Below are 26,767 nucleotides of genomic sequence, written 5' to 3' on the forward strand. Positions count from 1 at the left end.
CATGCTTTTGCCTCAACGATGTTATGCCTGAGCATATGGAGCCAAGCAACCATTGACTGAACCCTCTGAAACTGTGAGCCAAATAAATGATCCCTCTTCTAAGTTGTTTCTGCCTAATGTTTTGTTATAGCAAGCAATATTGTAAGCTTCAGTTCACTTCTGAAAGGCTGAAACAATAGTAACGGTTCCACTCTGGAATCCTGTCTGGCTCCACACACTGTTAGAAAACCAAATACATCCTTTATCTCTCCTGCCAAGTCTGTTACAACTATGTTTAAACCGTCCATGTCTTCTCTAAATGTTCCTACTTTACCACCATATTGTTGATTAATGATGAAAACCAACTTCAGAGACATATTAAGAATGATTCCTGTATAGATTTTTCACTTTAAAATAAACATGTAATCACAACAGGGCTATTTGTCAGTGATCCATCCAAACAGAAACAAAACATAACGATGTATGACTGCTGCTTGTAAGAGCTTCTGGAAAAAGAGTGGTTGCTAAATGCAATGCGTGGTCAAATAAATAAACAAAAAGAGGCATCTTATAGTAGAGTTTATCCCATTCAAATAGGGAATTGGTGTATTTCATGCCATAAAATATTATATGTAGAGTTATTAAACATCTCAAATGATAAAAATCACAATTAAATAAGATTTTAGCCAGAACATAAACATATAGTTTATATGTTTATATAATATGATCAATAATACAAATGATATAATTTAACACCATATTTTAGTAAAATAATCTTCCTCTCTTTTTTTAGTTTACTAAAGATGAGCATAAAAGCGAGGTTAAGTCTGACCAAGGGCATACTTTTTTTTTTTTTTTTACTTTTGATGAACTGATTATTAACTTCAATAAGATATAGAAATCAGGTTAAGGAGAAATTCTACCTTAAGTGCTTAAGAATATAATTTCTGAAAATTTATTGTATATTCAAAATGACTATAATCTCAAAGCACAGAGTTTTTGATGTATATAGTAATGTAATAATAATGTAATAATAAAAATAATAATGTAACAATAATGTAATAAACAGTAATTCATGTATATGTGATACTTACTGAATACCTTTATAACACTCTTTTATCTCTTTGTATTAAGGAATTTCATATGTTCAAACACTCTGTCCATGTTTTTCTACTAAAAAGTTGTAGAACAGTGTGCTCTCTCAGATGACAGAACAGAGACTGCACAGTGTTTAATGCTTCTTGCTGATGTCACCAGTAAAGCTCTCAGAAAACAAATTCACAATTTCAGAATTCCATCAACCCCACTTTCTGATAGAGATTGCTGGGATATTCTGTTCATTAGATAATGTGTTAATTGGATTGTATAATTACACTGTGTTAGACTGATTATTTGGTGAGCTATAATGAATCCAAACAAAAACAACCTAAGAAGAAATTTTTAAAAAAAAAAGCTTTCAGCCAAGTACCTTTCAATGAAAATATACTATGCTAAAGCGCAATATTCACATAGTGCTTCCTTCACTGTGAGAATCTACGTAGTCTGATAGCTCATCTTAGAAGAAATGGATTTATCCTTTTCATTTATTTCCTGTCTAATTTAGAACCGAATTTCTACATGCTCACACAGGACAAAATGCTGTCAGAATTCATGTCTGAAAAGCCACTAATAAATAACACAGATAATTACTGGATACCATGCATGTACCTAAAAAGTAAGAAAAAAGACTCACATTCATAAATTGCACTGAGTCCATAACATTAGATGTGTGTGTAATTATATATGTGTGCACATATGTGCACATATATTTTAAATCAGTTTATATTGAGCTATCCAAAGTACAAATGGTATGTTTCAAAGCAAATAAAAGAAAATATCACTCTGCATTTTATTAAGGCATAATAACACTTTCAACCTACAAATAATTCCTTCAGGTAGGTTTAGCATCATGTTTTAAGAACTACAAAACAGCAAAATCACTTTTCCTTTTCATTTGATATTTTTCCTATAAGTGTACCCCTCCCTATATGTGCACTACCTCTAATATAGCCAAGACTTCCCTCTTGTGGCTGGTTCATGTCAGTATATACTTTAACTTTAAAGTGAACAATTTCATAATTTGTCTCAGTGAAGAAACTTTAAGAAGTAAAGTTGCACAGATTCTGATGTGAAATCAGGCACAGGTAATATCTAAAGTACGTAACCTTAAATTCTCTAATAGATTTCAGATTTGAGATCATCGCACATATTTTAGATTTTTTTTCCAGTTAAAAATCTCCATATTATTCCTGACTAAGGGTATAAGATCACTGCCTCCCTGAATATTAATATCTTGGATCTGCCTGGCTTACATTTCTACAGAGAGTCCTCATGAAAAACAGTTGAGTAACATCTCATATTAAATATTTTTATATCATTTAGACCATTTTTCAGCCATACATTAACTTGAAAAGATTTGACAAGAATGCATTGACTTTAACATTACTTCAAGAAAACCAATCCTGCTTTTCTAAAAATTAGGATTTATGCACAGAATTGAGAAATGAATTTAGAACCTTAACCTTAAGGCATGATTCACTTTGAATTAAAACAAATATCTCACTACAGACAACAAGGATGTAAAACCTAGAAAAATGAAAGGGAATGAAGACAATTCAAGGCTTCTATTGTGACACCTTTTTACTCTCAACATAACAGAATTCAGAGGATCCAGTGGCTGCATGATTAACTCCCTTTTTGGAGATATGGAAGTTGTTATTCTAATATTTTCCCTGAATCAGCCCCAACTGATAATGGTTCACTTCTCATAATATGTACTTTGGCATTGTCATTATTGTTTGCTAACAACTAGTAATGTTATCTTTTTTTAAAATGGTTTAATCAAAACGTAGGCAAAATTTTACAGTTCAGTTGGAAAACAATGAAACTCCATGGATTATTTACCAGAAAGGAAAGATGCTAAAGATAAATCCTCTTTTTAAGCAATAGGCTTGCTTTATTTTTCTATTCTAGGTGAGGTGAATTTTGGATTCTGTGAAATGGTATCTTGAGTATAGCAAAAAATAAACCAAGTCTGACACAGTGACCAGGGTTATGATAGAGTATGTTGTGAGACTTTTCTTGGCACACAATATGAACCAGGAGCTATTCACCCAAAACAGGACAGCAATGACAGACCAAGTAAACAATTATATTGAAATCTAACATAGAAAATGAGTGATTTTGTCAAAGTTGTTTGCAAAAGTATGGATGAGACATTTACCCATGAGCAGCAAATCATAAAAGCCTCATTCCTGGAGCTTCCTACACAACTTGCAGACAGATTGGTAAAAAGAGTCTTTTTTTCCCCCTAGAAAAAATACTATTGCTTATATGGCTTCAAGAAGAAGTCTTGTGAATCCTGTAAATTTCAGAAATTTCTGAGATTTGTGAGTTTCTATCACTTTCTATTGAGGTGATAAAACACTTGCCTAAATATAAAGTAGAAAGGAAAGGATTTACTTATCCTACATATCCTGATTACAGCCCATCAGTGATGTACACCAGCAAGTACCTCAAGCAGGCCATTAAACTAGAGATAGGAATTAAAGCAGAAACCAGAAAGGAACACTGTGCTCTGGCTTGGTCCCTAAGCTATTATCAGACTGCTTTCTTACACTAGGCAGGACAACCTATCAAGGGATTTCACCAGCTCAAGGGGCTAGATTCCATATCAATCACCAATCAAGTAAATGCCCTGCAAATTTGCCTCTATGCAATCTGGAGACATTTCCTCAGTTGAGGTTGCTATTCCCAGATAACTGAAGCTTTAACAAGTTTATCCAAAACCTACCAGACACATGGTGAATTGCAGAGCATAATCACCATCATTTTGAGAACTTTTCTATTTAAAAAATATACAGGAAATTGAACATATTTAAAGATGGTCCAATATAAAAATAATATTGTTCTTCTGAGAATGAAAATGTCCTATAGATATTAGGATGTTTCAGAGAAATGCTTTATTTTTACCCAAGAATTGTGCAAGATCATCATTGATTGCTCTGAAGTGTACTTTCTTTGCAGCAATCTATTTCCACTGATCCATAATTAAAGCCTCTCCAGGCATGAATAAATATGTAAGAGAGATTGAAAGTTGCCATTATTTAAAATGTTATTTACTTCTGCATTTTAATGACTAGGAAGTGATCTGTAAAACATTTGCTTAGTAAGCCTGACAGAGATTTGAAGTTGACAGTGAACATCAAAATTTCTCTAACTTTGTTAGAGCGAATTTACCTTAGAGATTTCGGTCCTCAGAGCTAAGCATGGTTTCTGTGTTTCAAATTATTTGAGTTGTCTTTAATTCCATTAGAAATAAAGCATGAGACAGTAAAAAGTGATACAGCTGAGAAATGCCATCGTTCTTAATTCAGAGTCTTAGAAAATCTTTCAGAGAAATTCCAAGGACTGTCAAATGCTGCCGATCCAATGGACCATCCTAGATTTATACTGTGAAGCATGCTCTTGTTGAAAGCAGGACTATATTACTAAAGCATACAATAGACTTGAATGTAGAAGACAATTCTGGCCACATTTTTGTCATAAGTAATGGATTCATGAGGTGTCTATCCCTTTCAGTTGTCATAAAGTACCAAATGCATCTTACTAAAATGTTCAGCTAAAACAAAAGACAGATCATTCATACAGTCTAATACTACAGATGCTTTCAAAAAATAAACTGAATCTAAAAGAGGAAAAATAGAAATTAGACCAAGAAATGTTTGAGTCATTGTTACTGCAGTCATGATAAATCAGTGATTTTAAGTTTGGGTTAAATAACTCTGTTATAAAAAATTAGCAGTTGTGTGTCATGTTTTAGTCTTGTCATAAATAGTAATCATGTTTTAAAGCTCCAACATATTTATTTTCAGCTAATTTTTGATGAGCAGATTTTTCTGTAAGTAAGAGTTTTGGTAACTGAACCTCCAAATAAATAAATAAATGTTAAACCTATTCTACATACAATGGCTCAGTAAGCTTTCTGAAAAAAATACAATAAAAGTAGTTTTGAAAATTAATTAAAAGTAGAAAACGTAGCATATAAACTAAGAAAATAAATAGCAAATAAAAATAAATCAGAGAACTTTTGTGGTATAAAACAAGTTTTAGGAAATAAAAATACATAAAATTAATATAATATATAAAAACTTCTTGAGTGTTAATTTGTTATTCCTAACTCTTTAAGCTAAGTTCTATTAACTTTGTTTTATACAAATGTAATTTTTCACTGCTATAAAGTTAGATGTAATAAGAGACTACAGTATTAAAATTCTAGAATGATAGATTTTTTTATTAGATGTAACTATTAAACTGTTTGTGGTAAATTATATGCTTATTTTTTAATATTTTTTTATATTAATCACAGGTTTTTTTTTACTTTGTATCCCAGCCTTGGCCCCTTACCCTCCCTCATTCCCTCCCAGTCCCTCCCTCCCTCCCTCATCTCCTCCCTGCCCCTTTCCAAGTCCACTGATAAGGGAGGTCCTCCTCCCCTTCCAATTTGACCATGGCTTATCAGGTATCTTCAGGACTGGCTACAATTGTAACAGGTAATCCTAAAGTACTTGCACATAAAATAGCATCGTCCAAATTGAAAGCTTATGATAAAGAAAATGAAAAAGATAGATGTGGAAGGATTGTGGTGTGAAATGAATTTGTTTTGGCTTATTCGAAATAGGTGAATAATTATCAATAAGACTAACTCAAATGGGAACAAATGTGGGCTCACTGTATGACATTTCACTTCCTAAAACAGTGAGCTACCCAGTACTAGAAATATTCGATCCTAATGACATAGGAAAGCGCTTCTCAGTTCACATTTCTGAGTTCAGAATCCCATTTCTACTGCAGGGATTGATACCTTCAGCCTTAGGAACAATAAGTACCCACCTTAGTAGACAGCCACACATTCAGTGAGAGAAGACGTAAAAGGCATTTAGCAGAGTAGGCTTTTCCTGTTTAGTATAATATAACACCAATAAAGTATTATCATTTTATCCCCAAATAAGTACTCATCTACTTTTAGGCTTTTAAAAAACACGTGTGCTTTAGGAAAGGGAATGTCATCTAAATTGTAAAGAAAACTTAAGAAAGCTCCTACTTTTGTTGAGGTGCTCTTAAATTATCTTAAATGAAATTCCAAGTCATTTTCATGTGGCCTGGTGTGTTTTAAGCCAAATACTATAGAAAAAGAACAAGTAGGCACCTTCGCAACTGAATATTGAAGCAGGCTTTACCGGTTTCCCAGACACTATTGGAAAGATTTACTGTTCAATATATATATATGCATACAGACATACATATACTGTTCTATATGTGTATGTATATATGTGTGTATGTGTATATGTGTATATATACACATATGCTTATATATTCCTTCTGTAATTCAAAATTATTTAGCTGTTATTTCTCTACCAATGGATAATATACTCTGTACTTCATATGTTCCACCACTGAAGAACACCCTTGTCTCCAGCAGCTCCAAAGTTTCAGTACAGAAAACTCTAGAAATGAGTCTTAATATTAAAATGGGAGCACTCATCCAAAAACTAATTTGCCTAGCAAGCAGGCCAGTTTTAATTATAATACTTTTCATGGCAATTGTTGGAAAAAAATAGAGTGGACACAATCTGTCTTTCCTATGGTGAGGGTGTCCCTCTGCATCAAGATTGCTGTTCACCACAGCTCTCAAGGTCTTTTGTGTTGTTTAAACATCCATCAAATACTACAATCTCCTATTTTTTTTCTTAAAATTTCTCCCCCTCTCCTTGTCTCTCTCTCCCTCTCTCTCTCCCTGTCTTGTTCTCTCTGTGGGTGTGAGTGTGCACGTGTGTGATATATATGTGGGTGAACATGTGCGTGAAGTTATGCATGCACACGAGTGTCATTGCCTGTGGAGAACAGAGTTCACTGATATTCTACTACATCATATTTTAATTATTTCTTTATTTTTTTGATGTAATTACATTGTTTCCCCTTTCCTTTCTCCCTCAAAATTGTCACATACAGCTCTTCTTGCTCTTTCAAATTCAAGCTTCTTCTCTTCTTTTTTGAATTGTGAATTTATTAGCATTTAAAAAAATTCCTTGCTATTCAGAATAATTCAGTATGTTTAATCATATTTGACTTGAAGAGTATTTATAAAAAGTAGTGATAGGGTGGAGGCTAACACTGTTCTGATGATTACAAGCCCCAGAAATGTTTACCATCCTTATTTTTTCTTTTTTAATTCTTTATTATTACTCCTTATTCACTTTGTATATCCCTTGTAGTTCCTTCCCACATCCCCTCCCAAGTCCCTCCTTTCCTCCCTCTTCTGCATGTATGCCCCTCCCAAAGTCCACTGATAGGGGAGGTCTTTGTAGCAGCCTTATTTGTAATAGCCAGAAGCTGTAAACAGCCCAGATGCCCCTAAACTGAAGAATGGATACAGAAATTGTGGTACATTTACACAATGGATTATTACTCAGCAATAAAAAACAAGGATATCATGAAATTTGCAGGTAAATGGTGGGAACTGGAAAAGATCATCCTCAGTGAGCTATCCCAGAAGCAGAAAAACACCATTGGTATATACTCACTCAGATGGACATATAATATATGATAAACCCACTAAAATCTGTACACCTAAAGAAACCAATCAAGAGGGAGGACTCTTGCTAAAATGCTCAATCCCTATCCAGAAAGGCAAAGAGGATGGAATTCAGAAGAAGGAGAAAACATGGAACAAGTCAGGAGCCTGACACAGAGGACCTCTGAAAGGCTCTGCCCTGCAGACTATCAAAGCATGATGCTGAAACTTATGGCCAAACCTTTGGGCAGAGTGCAAGGAATCTTAGGAAAGAAGTGGGAAATAGTAGTGGATTTGGAGAGGACAGGAACTCCACAAGGAGAGCAACAGAACCAAAAAATCTGAGCACAGGGGTCTTTACTGAGACTCATACTCCAACCAAGGGGCATTCATGGATTTAACCTAGGACCCCTGCACAGGTGTAGCCCATGGCAGTTCAGTGTCCAAGTGGGTTCCATAGTAATGGGAACAGGGACTGTCTCTAAAATGAACTGACTGGCCTGCTCTTTAATCACCTCTCCCTGAGTAGGGAGCAGCCTTACCAGGCCACAAAGAAAGACAATGCAGCCATTCCTGATGAGACCTAATAGACTAGGATCAGATGGAAGGAAAAAAAGACCTCCCCTATCAAGCTTCTTTTTTTAATTAGTTGTTGTTACAAAATCTCATATGTGTGTGTGTGTCCACTGTCCACTACAGGAAAGCACAACCTTCAAAGCATAGGGTTGTGGAGCCCAGTCACAAATGATACATCTATCAGACAATTCTTGAACCTAATGTTCAGGGATCATTGCTGAAGAGTGAGCAAAAGATTCTAAGGACTGAAGGATCACAAAGTTTGCTGTGAGATTCTGTCTCCTATGTCAAGAGCTCCGGGGTGGACACTCTTACCAACATGACTGCCAAAACATTAACTAAACAAGGAAGACAACAATAGACAAACTAATAAAAACAAAAACAAAGGCAAGCTCCACCTTTTTTTTTTTTTCAGACAAGATCTTTCATTGATACTAAAGTTTACTGAATTGTGTAGATGCACTTACCAATAAACCCTAGGGATTCAATTTCCTAGCAATACGACTTCTGGTACATTTGAATTTACCAGACATTTTATGCATATGCTGGAGGTCTAAAATTAGGGTCTAATGTTTACACAGCAGCACTATTCGTATTGGGCTGGGACATCCTCACAGCCCTCTCCTATTTTTTTTTCTTTCCCTCTTCTCAGTCCTACCCTCCCACCCCTCCCCAACTCCTCCTTCCCCTTATCCTCAGAGAAGGGAATGCTCCCATGGGTACCAACCCACCCTGGTACATCAAGTCACAGCAGGACTACCATCCTCTCCCACTTAAGGCCAGACTAGGCACCTCAGCTATGTGGAAGGGATTCAAAGGCAGGCTACAGAGTCAGAGATAGCCCCTGCTCTAATTGTTGAGGTTCCCACATGAAGAACAAAATGTTCATCCACTACATATGTGCAGGGGGTCTAGGTCCAACCCATACATGCTCTTTGTTTGATGGTTCAGTCTCTGTGAGTCCCCATGGGCACAGGTTAGTTTACTCTGTAAGTTTTCATACGGGGTCCGTGATCCCCCCAGCTAACTCACGCTTTCCTCCCACCCGTTCACAAAACTCCCCAATCTAGGTGTATTGCTTGGCTGTGGGTCTCCACAGCAATTTCCATCAGCTGCTGGATGGAACCTCTCAAAAGACAGTTATGCTAGCCTTCTTTCTGCAAACACAGCATATTATCAGTCATAGTGTCAGGGGCTGGCTTTCTGCCATGGAGTGGGTCTCAAACTGGGCCAGTCATTGTTTTGCCATTCCCTTGATATCTGTCCAATCTTTATTCTTGCACTACTTGTAGGCAGGACAAATTCTGGGTCGAAGGTTTTGTGAGTGGGTTGGTGTTCCCCTCCCTCCATTGGAAGTCCTGCCTGGTTACACAAGATGGTCACTTCAGTCTCCATATCCCCTACTGGTGAAATTCACAGCTGGAGTGACCTCCATAGACTCGCAGAAAGTCCCCTCTAAAACAGAAAAGTACCATTCTTATGTCATCCAATTTTTATTTTTAATGGAGCTGGTATAGTTTCACTGCTTTTCTTCTGAACATCACTAATCTTTGAATCCTTCACCACCCATAAGGTTGAGCTCACCCTCTCTAGTGCTCCATAAACATTTGCACAATAGTGAAATCAAAAGTCCATGCTTACTGCAGCCTAATAGTAAAAGAAGTAAAGCAAGAACTACAGCAAATATTAACAATTTTAATGTAATTCTAGTTTTGCACATCCTCACAATGCAATTTAAGCTCAAATAACGTGGTTCCAAAAAAATGACTACTCTTACATTTCCGTCAAGTTTCTTTGTTCTGTGATTGCTAAATTGCAACTCAGTTGCCCATGTCCTGTGTTTCAGTCTTGCCCTTTAATAAAGCTTTATAAAATGTGTGGATTGTGGGAAATAAGAGCGCATTATCAAAATCGTAGAGCTAACACATGAAAGTGGCCTATTGGAATATACCTCAGAGACCACACTCGTGCTGAAAAGTCCCCACATAATGCTAATAACATGGTTGTTCCTTTCCATACGTCATTGAGAATTCCTAAAAATATATGCTAGGTATAGGTTGTTGAACTAGATGTACTGCAATCAATGAAAAAGAATATACATAGTTCTTAAGACTTTTATCATGATCAAGTGTATAAAAACCTACTTCCAGAAAAGAAATTGTCCAGTTTTGACATTTGAACAATTTGTTGGAAACTTATAATTTCTAAAAGGAGTATCTGTGACTATGAAGGTGAGTCTCTGAAATCCTATAGAAGTTTGCTGATTGTAGCTAAACCAATCAGCAAACTTTGTTTGTTCAGATAGGAAGATGTTTATGAGTAAATCAGTTTGCTCCGAACTATTTACTTTGTTTTTTGTTTTCACTGCTCTGGCTCTGCTTTTTAAAATTCACATTCCTTATATAGTTCAGTAAATATTCATGTCATGTAGCATTTACTAAAGTGTGTTGCATGAAACAACTTTATGATATGTGCTCCAATGAAATGAAACAATTATCCTACAAACCTGGAATATATTATATAAGCTATTGCTCTCCTTTAAAATATAATATGCATTAAAATATAATGAATGTTTAAGTATGGATCAGTATATTAAATTTAAGAAATGATATAGTTGTTAAGATATAAGCATGTCCATTTGTTTATGGTGAGAAAAACTTACAACAAATTTCACTGAAGTTGGTAAATACTATAAACACAACAGTAATAAAATAGCAGTTATTAATCAACGGACTAACAAAATGTTAAACTGCATTTTTACCCACAGTCTTTTTGTTTTATACTCTTTCTTCTCTAACACATGCAACACATCACTAATAAGATCACAAATGAGTGCTGAAGAGATGATTTAAAAGTTAAGAAATTATAGAATTTTTACAATCTTCACTTAGAAAGACAAATGGATGTGCATTGGATGTATGACAGGAGTCTACTACAGAAGGCATCTGAAAGACTCTACCTAGCAGTGTTTTAAAGCAGATACTAAGACTCATAACCAAACCTCTGGCAGAGTGTAGGGAATCATATGAAAGAAGGGGGAGTTAGTATGATGGGGAAAGGATAGGAGCTCCACAAGGACCAAATATATCTGGGCACAGGGGTCTTTTCTGAGACTGACATTCCACCAACGACCATGTACGGATATAACCTAGAACCTCTGCTCGGATGTAGCCCGTGGTAGCTCAGTAACCAATTGGTTTCCCATAGTAAGGGGAACAGGGACTATTTCTGACATTAACTCAATGACTGGCTCTTTGACCTCTCCACCCCTCAAGGGAGGAGCAGTCCTACTATAACACAGAGGAGGACTTTGCAGCCAGTCCTGAAGATACCTGATAAAACAGGGTCAGATGAAAAGGGAGGAGGTACTCCCCAATCAGTGGACTTGGAAAGGGGCAGGGAGGAGAGGAGGGAGGGTGGGTGGGATTGGGAGGAAATAAAGGAGCGGGATACAGTTGGGATACAGAGTTAATAAAATGTAACTAATAATAAAAAAATTAAATTAAAGAAAGAATAAACTATTAGCCTCCAAAAAGAACCCTCTTTAACTTCAGGTTAAACAGAATCATATGTCAAGGGGTCATAATTCTTAATACAAATAATACATTTTTAATATTAATAATGGACCACAGTAAATACTTAACAGCAATATGTCAATCAGCAATAACAGTCTAAAAGATACATGTGGAGTCTGATCATGAGAAAATATATGTTTTTTTTTTTAAGTTACATATTTGATGGAACTAATAGTTGGTATTCTGAATCCATTCTATTAACTGTGCACTTCAGTCTCAATGCATTTATTCACATATATATATATATTAGGTTTAAGAACACAACAATATTAGAGACTTCTTTCTGATAGTTTTTATTTTTAAAATTACAATAAAGCAACATCATTCTTGTGTTTATTCCCTTCCTACCCTCCCATGCACTACCACCCCCACCACCCCCCCATCACCCTCTTCTCTTTCAATATCATGAATCCTTTTTCTTTAATCGTTGTTCCATCACTTAAAATCATAATTTTAATTTTAGAAATACTATTTGGTATAGAGTCAGGATAAGCAAGGAGAGACCGGAAATACTTGTGGGTGTTTTAATTTATGCTGTTACATTGCTTTTTACACTATATCATCTTCCTAAAATGGGATTTTCAGTTTCACTCTTTTCATGAATATCTGCTTTACTTATATTTTTAATAATTTCTAATTTGTTAATTTGATATTTTATTCACAACTTTAATCAGTAAGTTGCAGTCTGATTTGTCAGTTGAAGGTCAACCTGGTCTTCCCTTATGTTTCTCTAAATTATCATTTCTCTAAGTCCCATTAGAAATTGAGAATCTAAAAAGAGAACTAAGCAATCAACATATATAATGAACTTATATGCTAGGTTATTGGATGGTGAAAACCTTATGTATTCAATCATTTCAGTAAATGCTTATTTTGTGTTAGTTACATTAGGTTAAAGTAAGTGTCACAGTCAGTGTACAATTGCTGTAAAGAGAAAACACGACTATGATAAATCTTATCTATTGATTTGTTTATTTTTCATTTTACATCCTGGATACAGTCCCCTCCCTCCCTTCCTCCTCCCCTTTTCTCTAGAAAAGGGAAGCTTGCTTTCCCATCCAGCCCAGCCCATCAAGTTGTATTAGCATGTCCTCTTTCCCTGTGGCCTGGCAAGGCAGTCCAGCTAGAGGGAAAGTGAACAAATAACTGGCAAGTGAGTCCATGTTGGATGCAGTCCCCACTTCCCCTACTAGAGGACCCACATGAAGCCTAAGCTGCCCATCTGCTAAATCTCTGTAAGCGCCTAGGTCCAATTCATGCATAGTCATTGGTTGAAGCTTCAGTCTCAGCAAGCCTGTCTGGGCTCTGGTTAGTTGCCTCTGTTGGTCTTCTTGTGGAGCTCCTGTAACCTCCAGGTCCTTTTCTCTTTCCTCCCACTTTTTCATAAGATTCCCAACGCTGTGAAGCTCAGCATCTGTTTTGAGTTTCTGCTGGGAAGCACCTCTCAGGAGACAACTCTGTCAAGCTCCTGTGTGCAAGTTTATCTAAGCTTCCTTCATAGTGTCAGGGATTGGCCCTTTCTGATATGGTGAGCCTTTGGTTGGGCCAGGCATTGGTTGAGCATTCCCTCAATCTTTGCTCTGTTGGCTCTATCTTTATCCCTGCACATCTTGTAGGCAGAGTAAACCATGACATTTGTTGGCAAATAAATAGAACTAAAAAAAATTCATTCTGAGTGAGGTAACTCAAATTTAGAAAGACACAAACGGTATGTACTCAGTTATAAGGGGATTTTAGCCATATAGTACAGAATTTGCCTACTGTGAGGCACAAACTCAAAGAAGAAGAGTAACATGGAGCATTCAAGGGAGCATTCATAAATCTCACTTGGAAGATAGAATAACCAGAGGTATTGGCTGAAAAGAGGGAACAAGGTAGGAGACGGAGTGCAGAGAGTTAAGAGGGTAGAGAACAGACCTGGGGAGAGCAAAAAAAAAAAAAAAGAGGACAGAAGGACTACAGAGAAAAGACAAACTGACAGTGGGGTAACTCTGTGACAAGCTGGAGACCTAAATCAGGATACGCGCACTTGGGAGGCTATGAGGGGCACTCAAGCAGAGACTCCTAGGAGCAGAGACCATACAGACTGAACTCTAACTAGACTAGAATCCTATCAGAGGGAGGGGAACACCAATCCACCCACAAAAACTTCAGCCTATGAAAACATTTTTTTAACATTTTTTAAATTATTATCATTTATTAAAATTTATTCAATTTGTATCCAGGCAGTGGCCCCCTCCCTCATTTCCTCCTAATCCCACCTTCCCTCCCTCTTCTCCCCTTACACCCCTTCCTTAGTCCACTAATAAGGGAGGTCCTCCTCTCCCCCCTTCTGTTTGACCCTACCCTGTCAGGTCTCATCAAGAATGGTTGCACTGTCTTCCTCTGTGGCTTGGCAAAGCTGCACCCCCCAGGCGAGGTGATCAGAGAGCCTGACACTGAGTTTGTGCCAGAGAAAGCCCATGCTCCCCTTACTAGGGACCCACTTGGATATTGGTCTATGCCAGGATTTTAGAGAATTCTCAATAAAGGCGTATTGAACGGGAGTGAAACACTTAAAGAAATGTTCAACCTCCTTAGCCATTAGGGAGATGCAAATCAAAACAACCCTGAGATTTTACCTTATACTCATCCGAATGGCTAAGATCAAAGACTCAAGTGACCACTGTGCCCCTTTCCAAGTCCACTGATGGGGGGACCTCCTCCCCATTCATCTGATCCTGTTTTATCAGGTATCTTCAGGACTGGCTGCAAAGCCCTCCTCTGTGGCCTAACAGGACTGCTCCTCCCTTCGGGGGTGGGGAGACCAAAGAGCCAGTCATTGAGTTCCTGTTAGAAATAGTCCCTGTTCCCCTCACTTTGGGAAACCAATTGGTTACTGAGCTACCACAGGCTACATCTGAGTGGAGGTTCTAGGTTATATCCATACATGGTCCTTGGTTGAATGTCAGTCTCAGAAAAGACCCTGTGCCCAGATATATTTGGTCCTTGTGGAGCTCCTTTCCTTTCCCCATCAGAGTAACTCCCCTTCTTTCTTATGATTCCCTGTACTCTGCCAAAGGTTTGGTCATGAGTCTTTGCTTTGAAAACACTGCTAGTTAGAGTCTTTCAGATGCGCTCAGTAGACTCCTGTCATACGTTCAATGCACATCCCATCTGTCTTTCTAAATGAGGATTGATCATCTTACCCCATGTCCGCTCAATTGATTATCTTTTTTAGGTGTATAGATTTCATTATGTTTATCATATCTTATAGGCCTATATAAGTGAGTATATCCCATGTTTGTCTTTCTCCTTCTGGGATATTTCACTCAGAATGATCTTTTCTAGATCCCACCATTTGGAGGGAGGGAGGAACTGGGAGGGAATGAGGGATTGGAACACGGCTGGGATACAGAGTTAATAAAATGTAACTGATAAAAAATAAAAAAAAAATAACAGCACTCAGAAGGCTGAAGCAGGAGGATCTCTATGAGTTTGAGGTTAGCCTAATCTACATAGTAAGTTCCAGGACGGCCAGGGCTACAAAGTGAGACAATGTCTTAAAAATAAACAAATAAAACAAACAATAAAGGCAAAACGAAACAATAAACTATTAAAACCCAGCAGAACAGACAACAACTCAACCATAACAAAACCTCTGCAAAAGTCTGCCTAGAAACGTGGAATCTAGAAAAGATCATCCTGAGTGAGGTATCCCAGAAGCATAAATACACACATGGTATATACTCACTTATAAGTGGGTATCAGACATATATAGGGTAATTATGCTAAAATCTATACACCTAAGGAAGCTAAGAAAGAAGGAGGACCCTGGGTAAGATGCTTTATTTTCATTCAGAAAGGCGAACGAGATGGATATCAGAAGAGGAAGAAAACAGGGAACAGGACAGGAGCCTACCACAGCAGGCCCCTGAAAGACTCTACCCAGTAGGGTATCAAAGCAGATGCTGAGACTCAGCCAAACTTTGGGAGAGTGCAGGGAATCTTATGAAAGAAAGGGGAGACAGAAAGACCTGGAGGGAACAGGAGCTCCACAAGGGGAGCAACAGAACCAAAAAATCTGGGCACAGGGTTTTTTTCTGAGACAGATACTCCAAACAAGGACCATGCATGGAAATAACTTAGAACCCTTACACAGAAGTACCCCAAGGCAAATGATAGGACCAGGGACCATCTCTGACATGAACTCATGGGCTGTCTCTTGGATCACCTCCACCTGAGGGGTGAGCAGCCCTGCCAGGCCACAGAGGAAGACGAAGAAGCCAGTCCTGATGAGACCTGATGAACTATGGTCAAATGGAAGGGGAGGAAGAACTCCCCTATCATTGGACTGGGGGAGGAGCATAGGAGAAGAAGAGGAGGGAGTGTGGGATTGTGAGGGGAGGGAGGAGGGGCCTACAGCTAGGATACAAAGTGAATAAACTGTAATTAATAAAATAAAATAAGAAGTTAAAAAAAAAAACTCAAGTGACAACACATGCTTGAGAAGATGTGGAGAAAGAGGAACCCCCCTCCATTGCTTGTGGGAATGTAAATTTGTACAACCACTTTGGAAATCAATCTTGTGTTTTCTCGGAAAATTAGTAATATTGCTACCTCAAGATCCAGCTTTGCCACTCCTAGGAATATATCCAAAGTATGCTCAGCTATACAATCAGAACATTTGCTCAACCATGTTCATAGCAGCTCTATTTGAAATGGCCAGAATCTGGAAACAACCTAGATGTTCATGACAACTCTTATAAAGGAAAGTGTAGAGGAATTTTAATCCAGCAACATGGCTATTTTGGCAAAGACAGGTTTATATAATCCATCTGGAAAACAGACAAGCCCTTAGTACACACCTTTAATTCCTCTGGCTGGGGCTGGAATATAGAACCTTTATCTCTCTGGAAGGAACACACTTTAGGACACACCTTTAATCCCAAACAGAGAGGCAGACAAAGTGACAAATCAGAGAAAGATTTGACAGAATGAGTCAGAGATAGAATACACCTAACTCTCAGGAGAACAGACAGGAATGACAAGCTACTTAATTGCAGTTCAGAGAAAAAGCAAGATGTTGGGATCAGTAAGCAGGCACTTCTATGGCCAGCCCCAAGGGACTTGATAGACCAGTTATCAGGCAGTTGTGAAGACACCTAGACTATCTGCGCATGTCCCTGGGTCACCCTATAAGAGAACTGGGGCCCTCCCCTTTCTCTCTCTCTTCTTCCTCTTCCTCTCTCTGTCTCTGTCCCTCTCTCTCTCTGTCTCTCTGTCTCTCTGTGTCTCTGTCTCTCTGTGTCTCTCTCTCTCTCTCTCTCTCTCTCTCTCTCTCTCTCCCTCTCTGTAACCCCCTTCCCCTAATAAACCTCCTGCGTGGAACGATCTCGTGGTGTGATTTGCGGACCCACGTGTAACCCTCACATTTCGTATATTTCCTAACACAAGAGAGTTTGTGGAGACAGTACAGTAGAGTTTGGGAGTACAGTATAGTTCAACACAGTTTGGTGCAGTTCAATTAAGACAGCTGAGTTTGTGAAGTTCAGTTTGTGGAGCTCAGAGGCAGTTTTCCCAAGCAAAACAATCTAGTGAGAAACTGAGAGAAGCCAGTTTGAATCAGTCAGGTTGGGGAGAAATTTTAAGCTGAACAGCTGAGTTGAACCAGCCATCCAGAGTTCAGAAAGAGCTATAAACAGTGAGCTTAATTAGCAGTAAGTCTTAGATGCTGAAAAGAGTCTAGGCCTAGGTTAGCATACAAAGGCTGGAAGCTTAGACCTTCAAGGTCCAGACTTATAGAACTTTAGATTATACGGAGGCTAGATGCTTCCAGACCCAGGCCTATGAATGTTTAGGTAGAAATGCTTTCTGTTTAGCCACAGCCATGTATTTTAGTAACACTTGGGCATGGCTCTCATCTCATTCCCTCTTCTGAGAAAATAAAAACAACTTTTACTGGAAAGCATTTAACTTACTCTCTCTGGCTTACAATTTCAGAGCTTTAGTTCATTGTCATCATGGTGGAAAGCGTGGCAGCATTTAGGCAGACATGATACTGGAGAAGTACATGAGAGTTCTACTTTGGATCCACAGGCAATAGAAAGAGACAGACACTGGGCCTGGCTTGAGCTCTTAAAACCTCAAAGCCCAACCCCAGTGACACATTTCCTCCAAGGCCATCCTTCCTAATCCTTTGACAAAGTGAAAGCCGCTCCCTGGTGACCAAGAATTCAACTACATGGCCCTATAGGGACCATTCTCATTCAAATCACCACAGTAAGCTACACATTGAGTTTCTGGAATAAATGGGTCTACTGGGAGAAATAGCCATATAACAAAATTCTAATATGCCAAATGCAGTGCATGAATATGATACGTGTAAATGACTTCCTATATAAAGGCAGATATTGCTTTCTGATTTTCAAAGGTGGTTGGTACTGTAAAGAAATTAGTCAAATACTTTTTCCTAAGTTGCCAAATGCTCATGGACTGGACATTGCACATGTACATCTTACCTAACAGTTTTCATAATTGTTTTATAATTATTATTGTTTTAAAAGAAAAGAGCCTTTTATTGGACTTAAGGGGAGAAATGTTGGTATAATGTTCTTGTGGAATGTATACAACTTACCCTCATCCATTCAAATGCTAATTTCTCTCCCCACTTTCTGGTTTCAACCTGGACATTGCATCACCTGTCTCAGTTTGTGTAAACATGACACCATTTGTGCAATGTATTTTCAATAAAACAATCAGCCAGTGCTGTGCAATGGAGAGAATAGGGTGGGACATCCTTGTCTAGAGGGGAGGAGAGAAAAGGGAGTAGGAGGAGTGAGAGGAGTGAGAGAGCAGAGTCAGGAGGAGAGGACTTGTAACCAGGAGGAGAGATGAATGGGACCTAAGATATGACTAAAAGCAAGTATAATGGGTAAAATCTGAGTGGTAGGAAACTATGTGGGCTTGGAGGTTTAGGATAGAGTAATCATTGCCCAGCATTGTGCTCTAAGTTATCTAAATTAAAAAAGAAAAGGAAAGGAAAGAAATTAAGAGAAGAATGAGGTATTCCTCAAGAGAACACAAATGGTTACATCGGAGAAAAGAACTACTTGACACCAAGCGTTGGAGGCAAGCCTGGCGCCTTTGCATTTTGATGCTAAAAGGTACCCAGGAAGCATTACATTTTGGTTCACAGCTGCTTTGGGAGTTGAAAAGATGGATGATAAAGCCCTTTTGGTGGAAGTACAGCTTTTAGAAAGTAAAACGTACCATGCTCTGAATAATCTGCTGAAAGCCCGAGCTGCCTTAACCTCTGTTTCAATGACAGCAAATGCCATCTACTGCCCCCCTAAATTGCAGGCCACCCTGAAAATGCAGTCAGGTATTACTCATGCAGCAGAGGAGAAGAACTGGAAAATTGATTACTCATATTTCTATGAGGCATTTGAAGACTATGATTCCATCGATAGCCTCAAGGCCATCACATCTCTGAAGTACATGTTGCTGTGCAAAATCATGCTCAACACCCCAAATGATGTCCAGGCCTTAAGCTTTCACTTCATATTCAGGGAGGCAGACAGAAGCATTGAAATGTGTGGCTCAAGCTAGCAAGAACAGATCACTGGCAGATTTTGAAGAGACCTTCACAGACTACATGGTAGAGCTCCGGGAAAATCCAACTATCAACACACATTTGGCCAAATTATACAATAACCTACTGGAACAGAATCTGATCCAGGCCATTGAACCTTTTTCTTGAGTCCAGACTGAACACATATCTACCCTCATCAAACACTGCAAGGTCAAAGTGGAAAGAAAATTATCACAGATGATTCTTGACAAGAAGTTTCACAGGATTTTGGACCAGGGGGAGGGCTTTCTGATCAATTTTGATGAACCCCCAGTAGATAAAAGTTATGAAGCTGCTCTGGAAACAATTCAGAGCATGAAGAAAGTAGTGGACTCCCTCTACAACAAAGCCAAGAAGCTGACATAGAGTTGTATCTATAGAGGGCCTTTAGAGAGTGTGTATGGCAGGGGAGTGAACACTTGGGGAAATGCTGGGAGATTCTTTTCTCTCAGAAAGTTTTTACCGTTCATTGGTGCATCTGTATCCAGCAATAGGCAACCAATTCTCATGTAATCAGCACTGCCCTGCATGGGAGTGGAGAAATTGCTTAACAAAAAAAACAAAAAAGGAGAAACAAAGAAAGAAAGAAAAAAAGAAAGAAAGATTTTTAATAAAAGGAAAAAGGTTTACACTACCTAAAGCTGTGCTCTCTGCCTCCTGAGAGAGGGCCTCAAAGCCATGAACCCTGCCAACCACCCAGGATCCTCATTCACCTGCTGGGTGTCACCTCTCCTCCTTTTCAGATTTGGGTGTTTGCTGACCTACAAAACCAACGACTTTTTATTCTGTTTGTACTGAACCAAAACAAACAACTATGGAAGAATTATAAAGTGCTGTTTTCTTTTTTTATTCGAAACAAGGTGTTTGGTGTTTTTTTTTTTTTCCCCTGCCATCTGGCCTGTCCACCTTCCCTCTCTGACAATGGCTCCAGCACAGTAGCTGAAGGGCCTGCTAGGCCATCTCCACTGCAGCAGCAGCACATGAATGGCTCCGTTCTGACCTGTGAAAGAATGGGAACAAGTCCAGGAGCCAGTGTCTACTACAGCTATGCAGGGCCCACAGCCCTCAGGGAGCCTGCTGTGCATGAGGCTTTTTTTTTTTAACACAGTAACTAAATTAGATGTCAGTGTTTTAACTATTCTTCTCTTCCCCTCTTTGCTTTCCTTTCTACTCTCTTTCTACAGAGGAATAGTAATAAAAAGTGCATGGGAGTGGCATAGAAACAGAATGATGGATCAATGGAATCAAATAGAAAAACCGGAAATAAACCCCACATGTATGGATACTTGATTTTTGGCAGAGAAGACAAAACCTACAATGTAAAAAAGACAGCATCTTCAACAAATGGTCTGGTGCTGGTCTAACTGGATGTCTACATGTATGAAAATGCAAATAGAATCTTATTTATCACTCCTCACAAAGTTAAAGTCCAAGTGGATCAAAGACCTCAACATAAAACCAAAACACTAAATTTGTTGAAAGAAAAAGTGGGGAAGAGCCTTGACCTCGCTGGCACAGGAGACAACTTCCTGAACAGAACACTAACAGTACACAGTACAGGTTCTAAAGACCAACAATTAATAAATGGGACCTCATGAAACTGAAAAACTTCTGTAAAGCAAATGACACTGATATCAGAACAAAATGACATCCTACAGACTGGGAAAAGATCTTTACCAGCCCTATATCTCATCTCACAGAGTGTTAATTAAAAAATGGAGTACAGAGCTAAACAGAATTTTCAATAGAGGAATATCGAATGGCAGAGAAACACTTAAAGAAATGCTCAACATCTTTAGTCATTCGGGAAATGCAAATCCAAATGACCCTGAGGTTTTACCTCACACCCATCAGAATGGCTAAGGTCGAAAACTCAAGGAATGATACATGCTAGAAAGGTTATGGAGAAAGGGGAAACCTCCTCCAATGCTGGTGGGAATGTAAACTTGTACAACTGCTTTGGAAATCAATCTAGCGCTTTCTCAGGAAATCAGGAATAGTGCTACCTCATGATCCAGGTATACCACTCCTAGGCATATATCCAAAAGTTGCCCTACCATTCAATAAGGACATTTGCTCAACTATGATCATAGAAGCTTTATTTCTAACAGCCAGACTCTAGAAACAACTTAGGTGTCTCTCAAAGGAAGAATGGATACAGAAAATGTGGTACATTTACACAATGGAATACTACCCAGCAATTAAAAACAAGGAAATCATGAAATTTTCAGGCAAATGGTGAGAACTAAAAAAAGTTCATCCTGAGTGAGGTAACCCAGAAGCAGAAAGACACATATGATATATACTCACTTATAAGTGGATATTAGCCATAAACTATAGAATAAATATAATAAAAGCAATAGTCCTAAAGAAACTAAACAACAAAGAGGATCCTAGAGAAAATGCTTAATCCTCATTCAGAAGGGCAAACAGGATAGACATCAGAAGTAGAAGACAAGGAACAGGACAGGAGCCTTCCACAGAGGATCTCTGAAAGATTCTACCCAGCAGGGTATCGAAGCCTATTCTGAGACTTTGGGCAGAGTGCCTGAATCCTTATGGAACAAGAGGGAGATAGAAAGACCTGGAGAGGAGCAGAACTCCACAAGGAGAACAACAGAGCCAGAATTCCTGGGCCCAGGGGGGCCTTCAGAGACTGATACACCAACCAAGAACATTGCATGGAAAGGAACTAGACCGCCTGTTCAAAGGAAGTCCATTGGCAGCTCATTTTCAAATGGGTTCATGGTAAGGGGTACATGACTGCAACATGAACTCGGTGGCCATCTCTTTGATCACCTCCCCCTGGGGGGTACAGTCTTGCCAGGCCACAGAAGAAGATGATGTAGCCAGCCTTGATGAGACCTGATAAGCTAGGGTCAGGTAGAAAGGGAGGAGGTCCTCGCCTATCAGGGGACTAGGGAAAGGGCATAGGGGTAGAAGAGGGAGGATGGATGGGACTAGAAAAGAGACAAGGGAGGAGTACAACAGGGATACAAGCGAATAAATTATAATAAATAAATATATAAATAAAATTAAGTTTGAAAATAAAGAAAAATAATTCACATTGATTTTGACCATTTTGGTTCTGTGCATGTAAGAAAATGTTAATACTCCACATATATTTCTAGGTAACTGTTTACTTATGTTTTACTTCTATGCAATAAATAACACCATAATGTAAAAATTAAAAAGAAATATAAAGAGTGCAAGAGGACAGGGTGACTTTGTTTTAGCATCCTTTTTTTCTCCCAATGCAGTTCCTGATGCCATGTGGGCTGGTGAGTGCCTGCACCTCTCTTGTTGCCATTGTTTTGTCTTCTTATCCCCTGTCTTTTCTTTCTCCTTCCACTCCTTCTGCCTTCCTCCTGCTGGCTTCCTTTTCTCTTTCTTTAGAACCTTTTTTCAGATTATCCTTTCAGGTTTGGGTGATAAATTTTTATTTTGTAAAAAGATTTTGTTATACCAGGTTTTTCATCTTCACTGAATCTGACTGGCTTTTATTTTCTTTGCAAAATCAGATTTTTGTTCTCAACCCTCTCCTCTTCCCATCATGTTCAGTCACTCTTTTGGTTTTGACACCATCAATATCAAATGTACAAATAGTTCTTGTCGACCAACAACAGGTATATCTGATCTTCAAATGAGTTTCAATAAAATATTTTTTTTTCAAAAACAAGAAATCACATGCATGAAAAACAGTTTTTTATATGTGTTCATCTATCTATCTGTATGGCTATGTGTTCATATAGCTGAATTGTAAGCAGTCATTATAATGAAGGCATCATTTGTAGTGTAAAGTGGCCTCATATAATATAAAAGTTGGTAGACACAAATTAAAACTCTTATATTGTGCCAAAATATTTGTGAAATCCATTGAACTATTTCAAGCAAGGTCTAAAATGGTCAAAGTTGCATTGTGTAGACATATTGATGATTTTAATCTAGACAGTAGATTTTCATAAAACAAAACAAGCAAAAAGACTAAATTAGAATGTACTATGACATTGAGATAAAGGAATGACAAGTGATTGACCAACAGTCATGGAAATAAGCATGTCACTGAATCACAAAAGTCTTTAGAAAGTAAATGGAAGGTGAAGGCTGTATTTGTTATATGTAGGAAAGTATTGTGAGCTGAAGATTTCTGTTCCTTTGCAATGAAACCTTGATGGTATTCTCTCAGTGTGACAATTTGAGGAAACATGGTTTTTCATGGCAATTAGAAGTAAATGAGTTCATGATGGTAGGATCTCAAAATGAGATTAGTAGCCCTTTTTTGCTTTCTTAATTTATTTACATTTACTTCTTACAATTTATTTACTTTATATCCCAGCAGTAGCACATTCCCTCCCTCATCTCCTCCCATGCACCTCTCCAAGACCACTGATAAGGGAGGTCCTCCTCCCCTTCCATCTGACCCTAGCATTTCAGGCCTCATCAGCACTAGCTGCATTGTTTTCCTATGTGGCCTAGTAAGGATGCTCCCAACCTCAGGAGGAGGTGATCAGAGAGCCAGCCACTGAGTTCATGTCAGAGACAGTCCCTGTTCCCCTTACTAGGGAACCCACTTCAAGACTGAGCTGCCATGGGCTATATCTGTGCAGGGGTTCTAGGTTATCTCCATGAATGGTTCTTGTTTGGAGAATCAGTCTCAGAAAAGACTCCTGGGCTCAGATGTTTGTTTGTTTGTTTGTTTGTTTGTTTGTTTTTGGCTATGTTGTTCTCCTTATTGAGTCTTTTCCTCCATGTCTTTCTACCTCCCCTTCTTCATAAGATTCCCTGCACTCTGTTCAAAGTTTGGCTATGAGACTCAGCATCTGCTTCAATACCCTAATGGGTAGAGTATTTCAGATCTCTTTGTCGTAGGCTCCTGTCAGGTTCCCTGTTTTCTCCCTCTTCCAATGTCTATCCCATTTGCCTTTCTGAACAAGGATTGAGCATCTTACCAATGGTCCTCCTTCTTGCTTAGCTTTAGTGGTCCATTTAAGTAAAGAAAGAAAAAAGTATAAATAGGTTTTCTGTCTACCACATGTGTACACAATGAGCACACACTGACTTATGGCTAGAAAGAAAGACCTCCCCAACCTCCACCTGCTAACCCTTAACCCTATGCTTCTTTTTTTTTTCTTTTTTTTTTAATTTTTTATTTAACTTTTATTAATTACACTTTATTCCTTTTGTATCCCCCCATAAGCCCCTCCCTCCTCCCCTCCCGGCCCCACCCTCCCCCCCTTTCTGCATGTATGCCTCTCCCCAAGTCCACTGATAGGGGAGGTCCTCCCCTCCTTCTTTCTGATCTTTTTTGTTGTTGTTGTTGTTCTCAATGCAGTTTATTCAGGAACTTTGAACAATCTTCTGACCCTGGGGAAAGCCAGCCCACAGCTTAAATAGCCTATGGGTAGCCAACCCCAGCGTGCCTCGTGGGCAATGCAGATAGGTCCACATACACAGAAGCAAGCCAGATCCTCAGCCTTAGCCAAATATGGAGTTGTTTGTGACAGAGAGCACTCACCATCGGGAAGCTGGAAGGCGGAAACCAGCTCCATCTTTAAGGTGCAGCATTACGCAGCTCTCTACAGTTCCCCCTTTTTGTTTTAGATGCATTAGGCAAGAGTAGAGGTCTGATCTCTGATATTAGAAATAAATTGGGACTTTGTACTGATGTTCCTTTAGGTGTCATCCACCCAAAGAGCATCAGACCTGTCTGATACCTTTTTCTCAGAGGCGGGACCTGGGGCACCAACCCGCATGCAATCAGACATGCTCTTCTCTGGGTCGAAAGAGGCTGACCCTGAGTGCAGTGCTTAGCCTCGCATCCTGAGCATAACATTTTAGTTTTTTATGGTAGCCAACCATGCTTGGGGAGACTGTCCTGCTTCAATGGCTGTAAATGCCTGAATGATCATGGCTGTATTACGCAGTTGTGAGACTCTAATCTTGCATATACACCACAGGCAAACCAAGGAGACCAACACCCGAAGGCCTGCTAACGCTCCCATGCCCGCCCATTCCTTCAGATAATTCATGGCTGCAGCAATCCATGATGATAATCCTGTGGCTAGTCCTGCGTCCACTCTGGTAGAATTTGCCATAACAATGGCCACTCTCAGCTGCTCCATCATAGTATCGAATTCTTCAGTCCAATTACCTAAAATATAGCTAGACAATTGTTTAGACAGATTTGTAGCACGGGAAAATTTCTCATCTTGTATGCTAGTGACACAAAGTCCAGCTTACTTCCATTGACAGCCAAGTTGAGCGATTTGCCATAGGGTATCAATTTGCTCCTGCACGAGGTCAATCCTCTGATTGAACACCATCAAGTCTCCTTTTAGTTGAGCATTAATTCCTTTTTGTACATCTAAAGCATGAGCTACATTGGCTAAAAGATTATTTAGGGTCTGAGCAGTCTGCATAGTATGACTCATAATGCCGAGGTGGTAGCTCCAACAGCCGCCAATGAGATGGCAGTAACAATGGCGGCTGTAATTCCAAGATCCCTTTTCTGTCTGAAAAGAGTCATAATGTGAGGGGCATCAACGGGGACAGGCACCCAGCGAGGCATGCAAATAACCAGGGCATACCTAAATTCACTAGCATTCCGGCATTGGGCACAAAAGCAAGTATCATTACCACAATTACTTGGCTCTATCTGGCTAACAATGAATAAAAATGGGGGTTATAAACAAACAGGTGTGGACTTATAGGAAATATTATGAGAAGCCTTAACCCCCTCTTTGGAACATCCTGCATCAGTTCTAGAACTAGCAGTGGTGGTGTCCAAGGTCTGAGTAGGTTCAAAAGACCATTGCCCCCAGGGGCGAGATGTGCTTTTGAATCAGAAAATTTAGAAGGTGGGTTTGTTGCCCTGGCTACCTAATTTGGGGTTTTTAGATTTTGCAGTCTGAGCTAAGTCAGATAGATAATGAGTTTTATTCTCGTTTAAGTAATTTAAGCAAAATGATTTTAATTGTAAACCACAAACTAAAATAAAGACAACAGGACAAAGGCTGTTTAGAAAAAGACAATGGATTCATTTTGGGTAAGCTGATTTTTAGGCAAGAATGCCTAATGAACACTTTCATCTTTATAGGAAATGAAGAAAAAAAGGAGGGAAAGAAGTTTCTATAAGGTACCAGAATGTGTCAGTTCACTCACATGCACATCGAATATATATCCAAATAAATATTCTTTCTCTATGCATCATATAAAGTAAGATGAAAGGTAAATTGCCTGGAGCTAGCTGCAAAGTCAATAAATATTTTTGCATACTCAGCCTCTTTTTGTGAACCTTGCCTTTCCTTGGGAGTACTTTCATTTCCTGAGGGATGAGTCATTTTAGAGACGGGTTTATTGATTGTAAGTGAGAAACTAGCTAAAGAATTTCATCTTGGTTTCTTGGTAGCAACA

At 38.8% G+C, this 26,767-nt stretch overlaps 1 pseudogene; it reads left to right on the top strand.

Annotated features, from left to right (window-relative positions):
* Nucleotides 1-18,807: 18,807 nt before the first annotated feature.
* Nucleotides 18,808-19,720, top strand: LOC110542443 (26S proteasome non-ATPase regulatory subunit 11-like; annotated as a pseudogene).
* Nucleotides 19,721-26,767: the final 7,047 nt, after the last annotated feature.

Source organism: Meriones unguiculatus, chromosome 9, assembly GCF_030254825.1.
Source record: "Meriones unguiculatus strain TT.TT164.6M chromosome 9, Bangor_MerUng_6.1, whole genome shotgun sequence".
NCBI classification, from domain to species: Eukaryota; Metazoa; Chordata; class Mammalia; order Rodentia; family Muridae; genus Meriones; species Meriones unguiculatus.